Here is a 12,809-nt window from a genome sequence, read left to right as displayed (position 1 = left end):
AGACACAGACATGACTCAGCCTTGCCAACTGGCCAGAAATCAGTGTCATGGCTCTCTCTCTTGCCCATCCCCCTCCAAATGATCCCCACGCCAGCCAATCCTAATGCCTCCCCATCTTCCCTCCCAGACTCCTATAAGAGCATCAGAGCTGGTCTTCCTCCTCCCAGACCCTGCCCTCAACCACCTAATCTATTCAGTCCAATGTAGCCAGAGCCACCTTTCCAACAGGCAAGTATCACATCACCCTCCTGCCTTAAGCCTTCAGTGTTTCCTCAGTGGCTTCAAGATAAAGTTCAAGCTCCAGGATATGGCTCCTGCTTCCTCCTCTGACCTCAACACATCCTACCTCAAACATTAGGTTCCAACCATATCAAACCACTTGTAATTCCCAGCACATACTGTGCTACTGGTACCATTCACATCCTCGCTGAGGTTCCCTACACCTAGAATTTCCTTCCCTTCCTTCCATTCTTTACTGGCTGGTTCCTATTCGTTATTTAAGATTTGGCTCCAGGATCACACCCTGTAACAAGTCTTCTCTAACCCTCCCTGCAAGGTGCAGTCAGGCACCTCTCCCTAAGTGCCCATTACATGTTATGTTCCTGCAGGACCACACTAAACACGCTGGCTCATAATTATCTGGGTATGTCTGGCCCCCATTCATATGAGAACCAGGTTCCAGGACAGCAGAGTATGCAGCACAACCGCTGGCATGTGGTGGGCGCTTAATACAGAAAGACAGAGACAGAAGGGGAAGAGTAGGGAGAGGTAGAGGAGGAAGAAGAGGAGGAAAGGAGGAGAGGGAGGAGTAGGAGGGGGGAAAGGGGGAGGATGAGGAGGGGGAAAATGGCGAGGAGGAAGAGAAGAAGGGAGAAGAGGAAGAAAGGAGGAGTGGGAAAAGAAGGAGGAGGAGGAGGAAGAAGCCGGGAGGAAAGAAGGAGAGGGAGGAGAAAGGGGGAAATGGGGAGAAGGAGGGGGAAAAAGAGGGGGAGGAAGAGGGGAAGAGAGAGGAGGAAAGGAGGAGGGGGAAAGGGGAAGGGGGAGGAAAGGGAAGGGGGAGGGGGAAGAGGAAAGGAGGAAGAGGGATGGGGGAAGAGAGGCAGGAGGAGGGGAAGAGGGGAAAGATGGGGAGAAAGGAGAGAGGGAGGAACGGAGGTTGAGAAGAGGACGACAAATGTTACAGGTACTCAAAAAAGAAAATTATCACAATAGTAAAGATCAGGAAAGGCTTTGCAGAGATGGTGCACCTGAGCCATGCTTTAAATAATAAGCTGGGTTTTTGGCAGATGGTGAGGGTAGGGAAAGGGCATTTCGGATGATGGGAACAGCAAGACTGTAAAAGTATAAAGGTTCTTCATTTTGGAAAAGAATTCAAACAGGGTGGTGGGCTAAAGCCTAGGGTGAATGAGGAAAGTGTAGTGAACCCAGAACCTTCTAGGTGTCACGTGAGTTGTCCATCCCACTGTGCATTCATTAAGGCATTTTTTAGTTACAAATAACAGAAAACTCACATCAGAATAGTCTAAAGGCAGTTGTTTGATGTCTCATTCTTTCCATTTTTCTGCTCTGACACCCTCAACACATCCTCCCTAAGCTAGGCTCCCTCACGGTCCCAAGATGGCTGCCATGGTTCCAGGTATCACACGCTAACTCCAGTATGTCCTAGAAAGGAAGAGGGGCTTTTTCTTCCTACGTCTCTTTTTAAGATGCAGAAAAATCTTTCTTCACCCTCACCGCCAGCCAATTTCCCTTCATATTTCATTGGCCAGAGCTCTGTCAGTTGCCCACACCTAACCCAATCACTGCCAAGGGGAAAGGGACCCAGTGATTCATCCGCTGGAGGGTGGACTTCTGAAGATCAATGTACTGCCAGTGAAAAAGAAGGGGAAAGGATGTTGGGTAAGCAACCACTGTCTGCTACACCTGGTCGCTCACTCGCCCCCGCAGTATGCTGCTCAACGGAGTATAGACTGCAAATATCCCACATCTCCGCCCTGCTGCCATTCTATTTTAGGGCTGAGGAAGTAACTGTCCTAGGAGAGGAAACTTGCTAACGGCTATTATGGGAAGGTCTATAAACAACACCGTAGTTTGCTTTTCTAGATCAGGAGTTCTGTAACAGTGGAGGCATAGGAAGTAGCAAGGATGACTGCATTTCAGAGAGAAGCCCCAAATGCCATTTTATTTTAGCTAAGAGTTTCACCTTTCTCCTTGAAGACATTTTCCTTAGACTGCCCCAAAAATAGCCAGCACATTCCTACCACAAAGACTTTGATCCAGCTATTCTCAGTCTTGAATACCCTTCCCTTCTCTCCCTACTTAGGGAAATCCTGCCTATCTTGGAAGAGTAAAGCTCAGACTCTTCTTTCACAAAGCTTTCTCTGACCACCCCGCTGGGAGGACTCTCTCCCTTCCCTATACACGTATGACTGTTCCTTGGTAACTCTCCCATGCTGTTGAGTGACACTGGTGCCAAATTATTAACAGTTACATATCTTTCTCTTCTATTCAACTGGAAGGTATTCTATCAGGTGGACTTTGATTTTTCATCTTCACATCCTAAGTGCTTGGCATATAGCAGGATATGCAGGAAAGTTTGTGCAATGAAAACTCTTAAAATTTAATGCACTCTTTCATGCTTCTTCTCCCTACTGATCATGCAAATGAGAACCCTTATCTCATTTTGAAACCCACTCATTTTTGTTTAGTACCAGTTATGTGTCAGGCACTCACTTAGCCACTTTCCTTATGTATTGTTTTATTTGACACTCTTAAAAAACTGTGAGAGTTTTCACAACTTACAGAATAGAAAATTAAAGCTCAGGCAGGCTAAGAGAAAGGCTAAAAGCAGACTCTTTCAAGGCCACATGAAGAATTAGGGCGTGGAATTAAAATTCAAGTCTGTAGAGGCAATATTGTATCATGGTCAAGAATATGGGTATTGAACACAGATCGCCTTGCTTAAAATCTTGCCACTTACAAGGGCCGAGCATGGTGGCTCACGCCTGCAATTCCAGCACTATGGAAGGCCAAGGCAGGTGGATCACTTGAGCCCAAGAGTTTGAGACCAACTTGGGCAACACAGCAAAACTCCATATCTACTAAAAATACAAAAATTAACTGTGCCTGGTGACGCACACCTGTGGCCCCAGCTATTAGGGAGGCTGAGGTGGGAGGATCACTTGAACCTGGGAGGATTACTTGAACCTGGGATTGCAAGGATGCAGTGAGCTGTGATAGCGCCATTGCACTCCAGCGTGGGAGACAAGAGTGAGACCTTGTCTCAAAAATAAAAATAAAAATAAAAAAAACTTGCCACTTACTAGCTATATGACCTCAGGGAAGTTAGCTAGTCTCTGAGTATTTCGGGTTCCTCATATATAAAATGGGAGTTAGAAATAGTGCCTATTTCATAGGGTTACTATGAGGATTAAATGAGCTCATAGAGGAAAACTGCTTACAATGGTAATGACATATATTAACAAGCAATACATAATAGCGATCATTATCGATTCCAAGTCCAGTGGTTTTCCCACAGCATCATAACAAATGCTCCTACCCTCCACCCGCCAAGTCACCTTAGGCGGGAAAGAATGACCTAGCCAAAGGACAGCCCACTGGGGGGGTCATGAGAACCACTGTCCAGAGGAGGAGCTGCAAAGAACAGTGGGTCAAAGATCACAAAGGCAATGACGTGCAAAAATTCCATCCAGGAATGGCGCTCTGCGACAGCTCGGCCCATACTGATGGCGTCCTGAGGGAACCTAGGGGAAAGGCACATGAGACAGGAAGCAGGTCAGCTCCCCAGTGCCCAAATACTGACCATACACCAAAGAATAGCCCCTTAGCTCGAACAAGCTTTGAAGACCTGAAATGCTTACAGCCCATCCCCTGAAAACCCAGTGCCCACAGTGATTACAGGGCAAGGTGAAGGGAGTTCCCAAGGCAAGATGGCTGCTGGAAGGCACGTTGTCCCATCAGCCTTGAGGACAAGACTGACCCTTCACCCCTCCGAGGCTCCTATACTGCCATACCTATTATCGCACTGTAACCTGGTGGGGAGGGTGACTCAGGAGAGGAGCTACCATCCCCTTTACGCAGGTGGGGAACTGAGGTCCAAAGAGGATAAATGGCTACTATGTGAGGTCACGTAACTAGTCAGTATCCATTCCAGACTAGAACTCAGGACTTCTGAGTCTCAATTCAGTGATATTCTTCATTATCTTAGTACGTCTTTTGCATCAGCATTTGTCTTCTTCAAGCACATGCGTTTCCTTTCCTTCTTCTGAAATGTTTATTGTCTTGCCTGTGCTAGGCTCGGTGCTAGGCACTAGGGGTTACAGAAATGATCATGGCCCTACCACCCCCCTTGCACCTCCAGTAGGCACTGCGGCAGGTGAATGCACAGGACGCGCTCAGTAAGTGCTTGCTGATATGAATCCGATTGTCTCATTACTAATGTTCCGTTATAGATTTCGGTTCTTTCCCCAAAATGGCAATTTTTACATTTTTATAAATGTTCTTTCTTTTCCTGGTCTGAAAAAGAAGACTGAATATTAAGCTAGCTGGTTGCCACTTGGTGTCTCCCAGGAAGACAGGAGAACTGAGACCCCTTTATAAAATCAGGACTCCCAAAGAGATCAAAGTCTCCTCTAAAATGAGTGCCTGAATTATTCCTCTCATCAGCCCAGAGAAACAGCAAGAAAGCAGGATCTGAGTAAGGAAAAAAGGCTTCCGTGCAGATTTTACAGCCTCTGGGTGTGACTGTGGAATCCACCATATGCCATTGGTCTGGGGTCAAAATCATGGGCCCAGAAGCTCCCACAGAAACTTTTCCAGGACCCAGGAAACACTTAGGGCCTTTGCTGAAGTGTAACACTGCTCTGTGGAGACACCTCTGCTACCCAGGATAAGTGGGGCTCTCCTGAGGCATGAGCCACTTAGCCCCCAAACCAGAAGACACAACAAATGCGAGGACTGTCTCCTCTAGAACAAACCTAGAGCAATCTGAAAGAGAACATCAATATATTTAAAATGAAGATATAAAACATGAAACAGAAACCCTAAAGAAAGAACAGGACCCAAGGATGGAAGGGCAGGATGAACTGAAAAAGAACTAAGAATTTCTAAAAGTAAAATGTATAGTCATTAAAATTATAAACTCTCGCCTGTAATCCTAGTACTTTGGGAGGCTGAGACAGGAGGATCGCTTGAAGCTAGGAGTTTGGTTTCTTTTGAGACAGGGTCTCGTTCTGCCACCCAGGCTGTAGTGCAGTGGCACCATGTTGGTTCACTGCAGCCTCGACCTCCCCGGGCTCAAATAATCCTCCCATGTCAGCCTCCCGAGTAGCTGGGACTACAGGAGTGCATCACCATGTCTGGCTAATTTTTGTTATTTGTTTTTTTGTTATTTTTGGAGAGATGAGGTCTCACCATGTTGCCAAAACTGGTCTCGAACTCCTGAGGCTCAAGCAATCCATCTGCCTTGGCCTCCCAAAGTGTTGGGCTTGCATGCATGAGCCACTGCACCTGGCCACTGAAGCCAATCCAAAAATAAAAAATAACCAGGCAAGGTGGCTCACGCTGGTAGTCCCAGCACCTTGGGCGGCTGAGGCAGGAAGATCACTTGAGCCCTGGATTAGAGGCTGCAGTGTGTTATATTGGCGCCACGGCACTCCAGCCTGGGCAACAGAGCAAGATCCTATCACTTAAAATAATAATAATACAAAAAATTAGGCTGGGAGTGGTGGTTCACTGTAATCCCAGCACTCTGGGAGGCCGACGCAGGCGGATTACCTAAGGTCAGGAGTTCAGGACCAGCCTGGCCAACATGGTGAAACTCCATCTCTACAAAATACAAAAATTAGCCAGGCGTGGTGGCACACGCCTGTAATCTCAGCTACTCAGGAGGCTGAGGCAGGAGAATCACTTGAACCCAGGAGGCAGCAGTGGCAGTGAGCCAAAATCGCGCCACTGCACTCCAGCCTGGGTGACAGAGCAAGACTCCATCTCAAAAAAAAATAAAAATTAAAACTCAATGATGAAAAAGGTTCAAGAAATGTGGTAACACAGCTAAGCAACTGAAGCCAATATACCTGACTCAGCCTCCTTGCTCAGTGTCTGTTAGTTGCTGGGCACTGTGCTGGGCACAAAGAGCCAAGAGGAATAACATAGAGTCCCAGTTCCCAATCCCCTTCAAGATGCCCCAGCTCACAGGTGAGGAACTACATGAGCAAACACATTTCCCTGCAAGACAGCTGTAATAACGGTACCATCTACGGGCCCCTCGTGCTGCCTGCTTTTCTTACATTATCTCAGTTAAGTCAGTACGGTCAGTGCAGACGACAAGGAAAGGCGGTGACTACAGTAGACCCCAGAATCTCCTGGTTTTCCCACCCACCGACCATTCCATTGAGCCATCCTGCATCCCCCAAGGTCATAGATCTCAGAAGAGAACAACTATAATGGAATGCCTGGGCACCCTTTTTACATTTCTACTCAAAAGGAAATTATTTGGATAGAAAACTACAATGAAATAGGCACACAGTATTGTTACACACAAGCTGAGTTTTTACAAAGGCAGAAGCCTTGACCAAAAATTCATGATTGGCTTTGAAAGGGGAAATGCCAACATCCCCCAGAAGCCGCGGGTGGGTGCTGTGTTGACTCCCCTCTTCCTGTTCTGCCCACGGCTGATCCTCCCCGGCTGACTTCTACGTAACTCCCACCACAGCTGGGGAAGTACTGACAGGCACTCTTCTTTATCCCAAACCAGGCTCCAACCGGGATCCCGCCACTGGAGGGACATACTTACTTTTGTTTTCCTAACTCTGTGCACCTTCGCACTTCCTGACTTAGGCCAGTGAAGGAAGAGGAAACATCAAAAAGATTACAAGACAAGATTAGTTTCTGGCATTTCCAAGGGATGGGAGCTGAAGGGGCTGGCAGGGTGACCCCAGGCAGCAGACGCCCTCGGTCGCTTTGTAACTCAGCACGCCGGTGGCCAAGAGAGCTCATATGCCTCTCCAAAGTGCTTAAGGTCTCAAGAAACCGTCTGTTTCTGGGGAGGATCTGGGACAGGAGCCCATTTTCTCTAAATAACTGAGAGGACTTCAGAAATCTGGTCTTAATTACCCCCTCGCAGCGACGTGGCTACACAGCACATCATGGTGTGTTTCCTTTACTCTCAGAAGATGGGGCCACCAGTGGGCCAGGCCCTCCAGTTGCTTCTTCCCCTAAGGACTCAGACGGATCTGTCCTAATCGAACCACACACTCCCTCCTGACCTCTCTTGGGGCCAATGGCCTGCTCTGGGAACAGGGCTGGCTGAGGTTAGGGACCTGGTTGCAGCTTTGGAACCAAGGTTTTAGTCGTACAAAAGGAACAATTGCAGGGATGCGTGCTGTGCTGGGCATGAACTGTGAGTCAATTCTGAAGTCAGAGGACCCAGCCCACACCCTGCCCATCCCTTCCTGGGAGAGGACTTGGGGTGCGGAGGGGGAGCTGGTAGAGGGTTTGCACGGGTTAGTAAATTTAATTTTTTCAAGAGGCCGGGTGAGAAGTTAGTGTCCCTGGGTTGAAAGTGAACAATCGGGCCAACAGCTGGAGAATGCACAGCGAAATGAGTCCTCAACTCCAACTCTTCACAGAGGCCTGGCATAGAGAAGAGCTCTGACGAAGGAGTGACTGTGAGGACACAGTAGAGGCTGACTCCCGCCCGTGCATCACTGCAGCCACGGTAACATGCCTCTGACCTTCTCTTCCCCGTGGGTTAGGAACCTCTCCCCAGAGCTCCCATAACACCCTCCTTTCCCACGCTGCAAAGATATCCACATCCTCACTCCCAAGACCTGTGAATACATTAGGTTACATGAGTTATCCTGCAATGGAAAATGAAGGTTGCAGATGGAATCAAGGTTGCCAAGCTGTTGATCTTAAAATAGGGAGAATAGCCTAGATTATACAAGTAGCCCAGTGGGATCACTTTAAGGGCCCTTCAAGGTAGAAGAAGAATCCAGAAGGGAGAACCAGAGAGATGGAAGCTTGAGAAGGATGAAGACCAACGTTGCCGGCTTTGGAGGTGGAAGAAGGAAACTATAAGCCAAGATATGCAAGTGGCCTCCTGATACTGGAAAAGACAAGGAAACAAATTCTTCCCAGCGCTGCCAGGACTAACACACTTTGCTAACACCTTGATTTCAGTCAGTGAGATCCATTCTAAACTTCTGACCTCCAGAACTGTAAGATAGTAAATTTGTACGATGTAAACCATGAAAGTTTGGGGTAATTTGTTACAGCAGCAATAAGAAACTAATACACTATCATTATGCTTATCCTAATATAATGCAATTTTTATTTATATGTCTATCGCCCCCATCAATAATAATAATAGTAGCTAACATTTGTTGAATGTACCCTTACTGTGAGCACTTACTATTTGGTAAGGCCAGCACCAAGCATTTCATTCACATAAGATACTAAAAAAAAAACCAGGTAATTTCAATTGAACACATGATGAAGGTAAAGACAGGGGTCTAAAAGTAGGGGAGGGAGTTAAATGCATCTTCGAGAAGATAAAGACACAGGTGCTTTTTAAAGATGAGTAGCAATTAGTCTAGGAGAAAGGAAGAGCATCCCCGGCAGGGGGAAGAACGTCAGCAGACACTCAAGCACTCTGGCAACTTCACAGCAGGCTGGTAATAATGTTTCTAGCCTGTAAGTCTCCTCAGAGATCCAGGCCTCCTGCCTGCCTGAAATCTCCACAGGATGCCTCCTAGACATCTCAAATTTAGGATGGCTGATATAGAACTTGATTTTCTCCATGAGCATACTCCTCCTAGTCTTCCTGTCTCCCACAACACCACCATACACCCAGCCGTTCAAGCCAAAACCCCAGGAGTCACCCTTGAGTCCTTCCCCTTGCCTCATTCCAATGTAATCTATCACCAGATCTCATCAATGCTATCTCCAAGATCTAAGTAGCCTCTGCCCACTTCTTTCTACCTCCATTGCTGCTGTCTAGTTCTAAGCCACCATCCTCTTTCCTCCTTAGTGGTCTTCCTGCTTCTACACCTAGCCCCCTATGATCCATCCACTCTTCACAAAAGGAGTCAAAGCTATCTCAAAAATGTCAATCAGGCTGGCCGTGGTCACTCACCTGAGGTGAGAAGTTCAAGACCATCCTGATCCACATGGCAAAACTCCATCTCTACTAAAAATACAAACATTAGCCAGATGTGGTGGTGCATGCCTATCATCCTAGCTACTCAGGAGGCTGAGGCAGGAGAATCACTTGAACCCAGTAAGGCAGAGGTTGCGGTGAGCTGAGATCGTGCCACTGCACTCCAGACTGGGCAACACAGCTAGACTCTGTCTCCAAAAAAAAAAAAAAAAAAAGGCAATCAGATCTCACTGCTGAGCTTAAACTCACCAAAGCTTCTCTTTGTACTGGGTGGAGGGACTCTCCCCAGCATGGCTTAGAATCAATCGGCTGTGTGATCTCGCCCCTGCCTCCCTCTCAAACTTCACCTTGTGCCCATTCCCCCCATCTCTCCCTTACACTCTAGCCCTGCCTTCCCTTACTCCTTGGAATACACCAAGCTCTTTTGTGCATAGTCAACTTTGTACATCCCCATCCCTCTGCCTGGAATGCCCTCCCCCACAATCTCTCTGCCTGGCCAGTTCCTTCTCCATTTTTCCAATCTCAGAAAGGCTTTCCCTTGCACAACTAGGACCAACTTTGTGCCACCAGCCCCTACTTTGGTTCCAGGTTTGTTTCCTTGATAACAAGGAATCATTCATTTGCTAGAGGTTGTTTATTCTGCTTCTTGCTTGTTGCCCATCTCCTCCAGCGGAATGCGAGCTCCAGAAGGGTGGTGACAGGCCTTTTTCGTCCACCACTGTATCATCAGGACTCCACACAGGACTTAGCATGGCACAGGTGCTCAATACATGGTTGTTCAATTGATGAATTAAAAGAGAAAGTGTGAGGCTGACGTTGAAAGATAAGGCTGGAAACAGAAGGCCTTGAGAACAGGGTCCTATTCATCTTTCCACGACTGGCACCTCCCACAGGGAAGCCACTTAGCAAATGTTTCACTGGATGCATGAAATAAAAATTCAATTCCAGATAAATCTGAGATGTGCTGTCCTTTCTGGGCAAGGCTCCCCAAGAAGTTTCCGCTCCTCCTTAGGCTTCTTAGGAGGTACATGTCTAGGGCATACAGCAAGTGCTTAATAAATGGGGTGACTGCTACTATTGCTCATATGGGGATCACTCATGCAGCCTCCTAGAAAAGACCTTCCGGAGTCCATGCCAGATGCAGCAGTGGCTGGGTGAAGAAATGGGAGGGGAAAATGAGAACGGAGCAGCAGGATCCAAATACAACTGAGACCTAGGTGGAGAAAGGGCAGGAACAACACTGTCCTGGCTAACTGGGGCTCCCTTCTTTCCTCTAGACTTCAGCCACCTAGGTGCAGCGTGGAGATGCCAGCTGGGACGTGAGTCCTCACAACGGAGGGCTCAATCTGAATGCACACATTCATCTTTGGGCCTGCCAGGCTTGCACTGATTTTGAAAATCTGGCTCGCTGTGGCTGGTGAGGACTGGGGAGGTGTAGAGAATTTCAATTTCCCTCACCAAATGGCAAGCTTGCAAAAAGTCCTTTCTCTCCAACATTATCACATACTAAAAATGAAAAACCAGCCATTCAGAGCTCTCATGAGAAAAATAGATGGGCTGCTTAGCTCACAAGAAACAGGAGGGCTGAAAATCAAGTCTAGAGAACATCATAGGGTACATTATGTGCTAAGATACTGCCCTTTTTTGGACCTGGGAGTTTCTATTTTTCACAAAAGAATGGGATAGGGAAAGTAATTCCCCATATAATAAGCCACTCATTTTATACTTCAAATCCATTTGGTAGCTGAATCTCCAAATCCATTTAGTGGCTCAACAGTAGGGGTTAGGTGATTTTTTTTTAGCTCCCTATCTCAAATTATGCAGTTTGAGGCAAATAGCATATCTCAAAAAAATAGCAGCATTACCAGGATAGAAGAGAAGGCACTAAAGTGGTGAAGGTTATGACGCTAAGAAGACATGTTTCCAAATCTGTTTCATGGCTAACAGATCAAAATCTAACACAGAAGGGGCATGGGACTGAGCCTGAAGAAGTGGAAACTACTCCTGGCCACGTGACCTTGGGTAAGTCAGGTCACCTTTCTGGGCCTTCTCAGAAAAGGGGCTGAAATCAGTTGTTCTCCAAGATCTTTTTCTTTCAAAACCTCTGACTGGTTGTTTCCAGAAGACCCGCATTTTCTTAAAGCTGTCTGGTGGCGCTACAATTGCAAAACAGAAAGGCTTTGGGGTGAAGGTTGCAATAGGGATAACCCAGGACTAAAAACCGAACAGCTTTTACAATCCCAAAACATTACTCAGCAATCCAGGGCCTGATGTCATCCCAGAATCAATCACGCCAAGATAATCTAACAGAGTAGACAGGGCAACATGCGAGAGAAAGTTCTTTTTCTTGCCTGATGAGTACAGGTAAAGTTAAGGTCAAGTTAAGGATGATGGTCTGCAGTTGACCATCTGTCTCCCTGAGCTACTGGAAAACCACATTACTAAAGGAAACTGCTTCACAAGTGCCCAACATGAACCCTTGGGATGTATCAAACCGCAGAAAACCGGACGCGGGCAAGTTTCTTTTTTCTTTGAAACTTCATGTCGCTCTCAGAAAATGCAGCAGGTCCCAAAATGGTACAAGCAGAAAACACAAGCCACTTCAGGTCCGCCCGGGAGCAAACACCGAGCTCCAAGTAGGACTCCCCCTACCCCTTTCCTTTCGCTTCGTTTCTCTTCTTTTGCTTTAGGCAAGTGGCCTGGGGCCTGCCAAGCAGCGCCGGGTTCGGGCAGGGGCCGGCGACCGCGGGGAACTTTCCTCTGCCGCGCCAGAGACAATGCCGGGAGGGCTCCCCATCCGCGGGGTTCGGGCCGCCAAGCGCGTCGTCCCGGGCCCTCCCCCGGAGCCGGACGCGAAGCCCCCCCAAGGCAGGCCCCATCCCCGGCCCCACTGCGGGGGCCCCCTCTCCAGAGCTGGAGGCGCAGAGACCCCCCGCCCCCACCAGGCGGCCTCGTCCGGCCCCGCAGAGCCTGGCCGCGCGTCCCGCACACGCCCCAGCCCAGGGCCGGCGCCCTCCCCGCGGAGAAGGACACCCCGCTGCGAGAGGAGCCGGGAGCCCGCCCGGCGCCCCGTCCCCGTACCCCTCTTCGCGCGAGGTACTGGGCAGGGGGCGCCCGCGACTGTGGGCTACTCCGCCCGGCCCCACCGAGCTCGTCCGAGCGCCCCGCAACTCACCGGGACCTGGCGGGCCGCTGGGCATTATTCCATCGCGGGCTCGGCCGGGCGCTCGCGGCTCTCGGGTGGGAAAGCGAACTGCGACCGGGAAGCGCCGGCGGGGCGGGAGGCGCGGGCCCGGGGCTGCCCAGCGTAGAGTGCTCGCCCGCGGCGGCGGCCAGGCCAGGCGAGGCGCGGGAGCCGAGCGCGGCGCAGGAAGGGGCGGGCGACCATGTGCCGAGGGGGAGGAGGCCGCGGCGACGCGAGCGGCTCGCACAATCCCGCTCGGCGGCGGAGGGCGCGGGTTTCAGGAAATCCAAACACTTCGACAGGAAATCGGAATCCTGACTAAGCATTCCCAGCCCCGAGCCGCTCCGCGCCGGGGGCTCCCGCCTCGCTTAACCCTTGGCCCGCCGGCAGCCACGCGGGGGGCGCGCGCGGGGCCCCAGACCTCGGCCCGGGTCGGGCGTCCTT

General features: G+C 49.3%; 1 protein-coding gene across 3 annotated transcripts in view; it reads right to left on the bottom strand.

Annotated features, from left to right (window-relative positions):
* Nucleotides 1-12,571, bottom strand: part of ASAP1 (ArfGAP with SH3 domain, ankyrin repeat and PH domain 1) — a 395,931-nt gene extending 383,360 nt beyond the window's left edge. For 2 of the 3 annotated variants that reach the window (XM_050801573.1, XM_050801576.1), the window contains exon 1: nt 12,357-12,571. The gene's annotated coding sequence lies outside the window, so the exon portion shown is untranslated. The remainder of the gene's footprint in view (nt 1-12,356) is intronic. The other variant, XM_050801575.1, reaches the window with a different exon arrangement.
* Between the last annotated feature and the right edge of the window lie 238 nt (nt 12,572-12,809).

Source organism: Macaca thibetana, chromosome 8 (genome assembly GCF_024542745.1).
Source record: "Macaca thibetana thibetana isolate TM-01 chromosome 8, ASM2454274v1, whole genome shotgun sequence".
Lineage (NCBI taxonomy): Eukaryota > Metazoa > Chordata > Mammalia > Primates > Cercopithecidae > Macaca > Macaca thibetana.
The sequence above is the reverse complement of the archived record's forward strand: the minus strand, read 5'-3'. Positions and strand labels throughout refer to the sequence as shown.